This window comes from Apodemus sylvaticus, chromosome 2, assembly GCF_947179515.1.
Source record: "Apodemus sylvaticus chromosome 2, mApoSyl1.1, whole genome shotgun sequence".
Lineage (NCBI taxonomy): Eukaryota > Metazoa > Chordata > Mammalia > Rodentia > Muridae > Apodemus > Apodemus sylvaticus.
Genome location: NC_067473.1, coordinates 169,509,193 through 169,516,557, shown reverse-complemented (window position 1 = coordinate 169,516,557; position 7,365 = coordinate 169,509,193).

Sequence of the window (7,365 nt, the reverse complement as noted above, 5' to 3'; positions counted from 1 at the left end):
AAATCAAACAATGGCAGGGCAGTACAGTCACAAAACAACATTTATCTATTAGGCATTTTTATGGTATATTTAATTAATTACATAAAATCAAGGATATATGAATCTACAATAAATCTTTATTTACCTATAAATACTAGCTGTCCTGTTGCGATACAATACATTTGATTATTTTTGATGCTTTCTAAAAAATATACTCTTTCTCACCTATGTGTATTTGTGTTCAGTGAACCTTGGGAGAATAGCATTTGTAAAAGAAACTTAGTTATACTTAACATACATAGCATTTAATCTTTGAAGTGAAGTTTTTATGAACTGTGATCACCATCATTTTCACACTTTACAGGAGATATAACTAAGGTGAGTATAAATATTTTCTATCATTATTGTCTTTAAGAGAATATACTCAGTGAGGTACAATCCTTGATTTCATCATAATATGTAAACACAGTCTAAACACAGTCTTAGAAATATATGACAATATAAGCCTCGCTTCTTTTCATGTATACTGTGTCAATAGCCACAAACAAGGTCTAATATTGACAGTATATTCTCCTTGTGTGTATGCATTATTTTTTTTAATTACTGTGATAAAATTTGCTAACCAAAAGAAACTTATGAGAGACTTTATTTTTGTTTCGAATTCTAGTAGTAGGGTTCACCATGGGAGAGTAACAAAGGCAATAGGGAACACGTAGAGAGCATAACCAAAGTTAGGCAAGGTTCCAGGTTGAAGGATAGGAACACTCTGCCCTCTCCAAAATTTGAACCCATAATTGCACTTGTGAAAATGAACTACATGAACAAAGAGTGGAGTAGAAAGTGAAAGGTCATCCAGAGAACACCCCACCAGGACATCCATCCCATAAGATGACATCAAACCCAGACACTATTTCTGATGCCATGACGTGCTTGCTGGCAGTTGCCTGACATAGCTGTTCTTTGAGAGGCTCTGGCAGAGCTTGAACATCATAGATGCTGATATGTTCATCCACCCTTATGATGATCATACGGACATCAACAGAGGATATAAGGGAAGGGCTGAAAGACATGAAGGGTTGGCATTCCCATAGGTAGAACAAAACTAATAACAAACCAACCCCCTTCGAATTTCTAGAGATTAAAGTACCAAATCAAGAGGATCCATGGCTCTATCTGTTTTAGTAGAACGGCCTTATCTGCAATTAATGTAGAGAAGGCCTTTGGTCCTATGAAATCTTGATACTCCAGTGGAATTGTAGGCTGTGAGGTGGCAGTGGATAGGGTGGTAGGCAGTGGATAGTACCATCATAGAAGCATGGGGAGGAGTGATGTGATTTGGGTTTTGAGGAGGGGAAACCAGATTGGGGATAACATTTGAAATATGAATAAATAAAATATTCAATTTTTTATTATAAATAGTAAGGATCTTCCCTTGAAGAACAGCTTCCATGAACTCCATCTGTAAGGCATTTTCTAAATTAGTAAAGAAGGGTGGGAGTGCCCATTGTGGGTGGTGTCATGAATGGGCTTGACGTCCTGGGTTCTATAGGGGAGCAAACTTAGCAATCCCAGAGAAACAAGCAAGTTATTAAAAACCCTCCATAGTTACTGTATAAGATACTGTTTCCTACACTGCTTGAGCTCCAGTCCTAAATTCATTTTGTAATGAACAGCAACATGAAAATGTAAGGCGAATAAGCCCTTTCCTCCCAAGTTTGCTTCCTAGCTCTAAAGTTTTGCACAGGAATAGAAACCCTAAGACACATCCCAAGTGTGCAGCATCTCTGGAAAGCCCTACAATCTAGCTTAGATGTCCTGCATCCACTTCAGACTAATATACTTATTTCTAGAGCCTATCAACCTACTTTTTCTGCAAAAGATGCCTCGTCATTTCTCTCGTCCTCTGTGGCATTGTTGTACAAGTCCACACACAATCCTGCATTTACACTCTTGCATAGGAATGTTGCTCATAACTGCCTACTGTTACACCCCATACAAGGGACTCACGACACCCAAACAGCTGTTTGCACAGACAGATAATTTATTAAGCTGGGAAAAAAAAGGTAAGATTGTTTGATTGCTGATTTACGCAGAACAGCAGTAAACTACCTACAGTTGTAATTTTTTCCATTTTTTTATTATTTCATTCGATATATTTTTAATTTGCATTTCTAATGATTTCCCCTTTTCTGGTTGCCCACTCCTCGAAAGTCACATCAGACCCCTTCCCTCGGTGACAAAAGATTTCTTCCCAAAAGTTTACTTGGGGAACTTGGCATAACATAAGGCTGAATTGGTCTGAATTTCCTTCATCATCTTTCTAGGTTAGAAGCTTAGATCTCTGCTTAGGATTATTGGCATAATCAATCCCTAGGAGGTGAGTGAGAATTTTTGACAAGGGTCAAGTTGAAGGCCAATCTTGCCCTACAATAATTGTCACATCAACTCCAGTATCTATCAATCCTTCTGTTCTTTTTCCTTTAATTGGTAATTTCAGGTTAGGCCTTTTATTAGTAATAGACTGAATGCAATACACTCCAGAGGACCCAAAGCCACTCTATTCTCTCATATTCTTAACACATTTTAAAGGTAGCAGATGCAAGGGAACTAAGATAAATTGAGCAATTCTTTGGTTAGAAGGAACAGTTATAACACCATAAGGGGAAACAGCCATAATTTTAATTACTCATAATCATTATCTATGTCACCTGGATAAATCTGCAGCCCCTTTACAATAGTACTACTTCATCCTAGAAGCAATCCACAAGTTTCTGCAGGCAAAGGTCCAAAGACTTCTGTAGGCAGATTCTGGACCCCCATTTCTGGAGTTAATATGACATTGGAGGTGTACCACTTGTCCAATCCTGAGATTCCCAGTATTATCCTTATAAGTTCAAAGATGGATTTTCCTGGCCTGGCAGTAGTTTATTGGCTCCATAAGCTGTCTGCTGTGATTATCTGAGGGCCTGATTCTGGACGCTCTGCTAGTTCCCTGATAAGGGTTGGCCCTGAATATCAATCACAACATAAATCTCTAGCCCAGTGATTATCATTCCTACATTTAGGATAGACGCCTGGAGTTCAATTTGATTGCCCGCTTACAGCACCTCAGTTGTTAAGGCAATCACTTTTAATGTGACCAAGACCTCCACATTTAAAACACTTTTTGTTCCCTTGTCTTTATGAAAATATCCCCTGTATCGTGGTTCCTCACAAAGCTGCAGCTATGGCGAGACCCTGAATGAATGAAGGTCCAATTTCTGAACAAAGGCGAATATAACTAGCTAATTCTGTCTTTCCCCTATGAGGTCTGATGGCCTTGTAAAAAGCTGCATTAGTGTTCTCAGAAGCCAGCTGGGTGACTCACAGATCTTCTGCCTGAAAGTCTCCAAAAATTTGATTAGCTGTTTTAAATAGCCTATCCACAAATCCTGAAAAAGCTCTTCAGGAACCAGTCTGATGCCAGTTAAACTTCCACTAAGATCCCCTTTTGTTGGGCATAGATTACAAGCCTAGCAGGCAGACATTGCAACCTGCATGTCCACTCCCATAGGAAACACGATCTGATTATGATTCCCTTCATATATACATACTCCCAGTTGCAATTCAATATCCCTGTCTGGATTCCCTGCCTGAGCATTCATAGCAGCAGTCCTCTTGAAATTCATGCCTTTCAGAATTCCAAAACAAGAAATCTCAATCTGACAAAGTAGACTTACATAGAGTCCTCCAATCCTGTGGAGTTAAATTTGACTCCATCACAGTGTAAAATAAAGCTTGTTTAAAAGGAGCCATTGGGACATACTCTGCCACAGCTGCTTTTAATATTTTATCACTTTGAATTCAAATATCTGATATAGTCTTATCCTATTCTCCTGGTCTTCGATCTCAAGGACAGGAAAAGCCAACAGGTCAAATGTATCCTGTCCTTCCTTTGTCTCCTGTCCTGAGGAAGTCAGGCTTCCTCAGGAGCCTAACATACAGCTCTTTCTAGCTGCTATTAGCATATCTCAATGTCATTGTTTTTTCCAATACTTGATACACTTTTTAGCTCCTGAAACTCATTAGTCAACTTCTGCAACTTAATCTCAAACTCCAATCTTTGTAGCTGCATATCCCACTGGATATCATCTCCTACAAAAGAGGTCATAGGCGGAACAGAAGCACATTAGGAGGCCAATCCACACCATGATATTCAGTAGCTCTTTTCTTCTCTACAGAGCTTTCTTCTCTACAGTCAGCTCATCAGCACTATCTCTGTATCTTTTTAATTTAGGGTGGAAAGGACCCTTTTCTAAGGCAGTCCTCTCTGGCAGTTCTTTTTCTTGATATTTCTCCAGTACTCCCTGCATGATATCTGATGCATTCAAGGTACCTTCATCAAAAGCATCCTTTATAAGTTTCCAACAATATTATCTGCCTTGGTGGCCTTTAGTGTGTTACCATTCTTTTCCCAGGTTCTCTCATTTAAAGTTCTTTTTTCTTGGAACCATGGGCAGCAAGAATCTATCCTTTCTAGAAAAAAAAAACATTGTTCTTCAAACCCAATCCATTTCACCTGGAGCTGCTCTTGCAGGCTGTGGACAAAAGTCTGCCTAGAAGGTTCCTGCCACATTTTCCACTGTCCACCCTAAGCAAATTCAGTATTGGGTTGAAGCTGTTCCAATTAGCTGTATCCTTTCACACCCACAAAAGTTTCAAAAAGATGAAATTTCACACTAGCACTATTATTTAACTCCTATATTTGCTCACTTGCAGGATGCCTTCTTTTTCTGTCTTTCTGGGAAGCTTCACAAAGACAACGTTATCTCAGGAATTTTTCTCATATCAGGTCCCTGTTTAGGAGCCAATTCATAGCTGCCAGCAGCTACTGTGAACTTGGTCCCTGTAAGAGAAGCTGGAGATACATGGGGAGGCAGCAAAAAGAAATGACATGAGGATGACTGTTGCTGTTCATGATGTAATGTTTTATTAGGGTCTCAAGATATATATGGCTTTTAAGGGCAATACTTTACTCAAAACTCTGTGGGTGTAAGCTTCAATGTTTAACACTGCTCAATGGGTAGCCTGCTTAATTCAGAAAATAGTAGGTGAGGGAGATCAAAAGGACTTCAACACTCTGCCCTGGGCTAGTTCAGGTATAGCTATAGTCTCAGAGGAAAAATAAACTGGAGGTTGTGTTGTTCTAAGGAGAACCGTGGGCCAGGAATATAAAAGGCTGAGAACTAGTGATTAGCACTGAGACTCAGAAACCCAGCTCAAGTTCTGAGGGGGAAGCATCATTTCCTAAACTTCATTCTTAGCCTATTTATCCTCTGAGTTGTGGAAGACTAATGATTTGATTGAGTTAATTTAATATTGAGCCAGATTGCTGAAGTTGTTTATCAGCTTTAGGAGTTCTATGGTGGAATTTTTGGAGTCACTTAAATATACCATCCTATCATCTGCAAATAGTGATATTTTGACTTCTTCATTCCAATTTGTATCCCTTTGAACCCCCTTTGTTTACTAATTGCGCTTGGTAGGACTTTGAGTAATTGTATACATACACAAACACACAAAAAGTGATATTTTGACTTCTTCATTCCAATTTGTATCCCTTTGAACCCCCTTTGTTTACTAATTGCTCTTGGTAGGACTTTGAGTAATTGTATACACACACACACACACACACACACACGCGCACACACACACACACGCATATAAATATATATATATTTATATGCGTGTGTGTATATATATATATACATACATACATACATATAAATGTATATAATAAGTGTTTCATATTGGAAAAATAGTATCACATTTGACAAATTGGATTACAACTGGGAAAATCTGAAAATTCTTAAGATCAATATTTTTTCATGAAAATTAATATTGCTACTGGGCAACAGTTACTCCTTGGATGCTGCAATATTGTAACATCATATGCCCTTCCATTTCTGTTGTCTTAATGGAAAAGATGAGAAATGTTACAGGCCACATGAAAGTAACTGAACAAACATGATACATCTACATACTTAACCTGGCAGTAATTTTTTCTTTTTCTTCAAAATTAATTTATAACATTATAGCATATTTAAACAAGCTTGTAATATGAGAAGAATGCTGAATTTTAGAAGGCCCAAATTGTTGGTTTTTCTATGCAGGTCATCTGCCTACACCTCAGCACAGGTCACCTGTCTGCCCGCTGTGTGGGCCACGGAGATTCAGTAGAACTGTGGGCCGCAATGAGATACACCAGGCCAAACAGTTCCAAGTGGGACTTTATTTATGATGGGGAAAGGGGTAGCAGGTGGGAAGAAGGACAGAAAAGAAAAAGAGAGAGGGGGAGAAATGCTACCCAGTTATATAAAGGTGATCAGCTAAATTACAGGTAAAGATGGGCCATTGAATGCTGGGTATATGGCTGCTGTTGCCACAGCAACAGGTCTATAGTTATAGTGTTTTAATTCTCACCTATATGATGTCACAGGCCTTGCAGGTCTTGGTACCACCACAAATTATTTGTTTTAAGTAGAAGTTTGAAAATAACACATTTTCATAATTCGTTATGAATGCTTTTAACACCTGGATAAGAAATATAACTTGGTTAATTACACACATACTTAAAAAATTATGAAAAAATCTTAGCAAAGTAAAATGAGAGCTTACAGAATCCGAGTATCAGGTTCCTCAATTAAAGTTTACCATCTGTACAAGTTCAGAAAATTATACAAGCTTTTTGTATTAAGAAAGTAAAGCTGAGCAAAACATATGTACCAGAAAAATCTTTCAAAGGCTGTAAAGAATCAAGAAAAATACAGAATGTATTTTTTAAGCCATGATAAAAATATGGGAAGACAACATTGATGTCAACAATTTTACAAAAACATTCCTGACTTCATATATTTTTAAATTTCTACATATAAAAATAACACTAGCATATCTCTCAGTATTCTTTAGGGTTTCCTTATTGATGATGTTCAATTTGTATGGAGAGAAAAATGTCTGCTGTAAAGATATTACTAGATAATAATAAAAAACTGGTGTTTACCAGAAACACAAACATTTCTTTCTTCCATATAAAGCATAAGGAAAATTACCTTTAAATCAAATATATGATTCATTTTTCAAAGGAGAAGGTATAGTTATGTCTGGATCATTCAAATTTACCAATGTTTTTATATCCATAAAGAAGACTTTAAAAATTTGAAGTAAAATAACTTGTAAAAGATAGAATTATGAGTCACATTTCTTAAAGTTAGATCTTAATTTAAATTTTAAGAGTTAACCAATTGCTTCAAGGAAATCAGCTTTATAAAAGCTGAAAACTGAAACCCATCCCTAAAAACTGCAGTCAAGCCAGATTTTACTGTAAAGAAAGTGAAATAGACCTAAGAG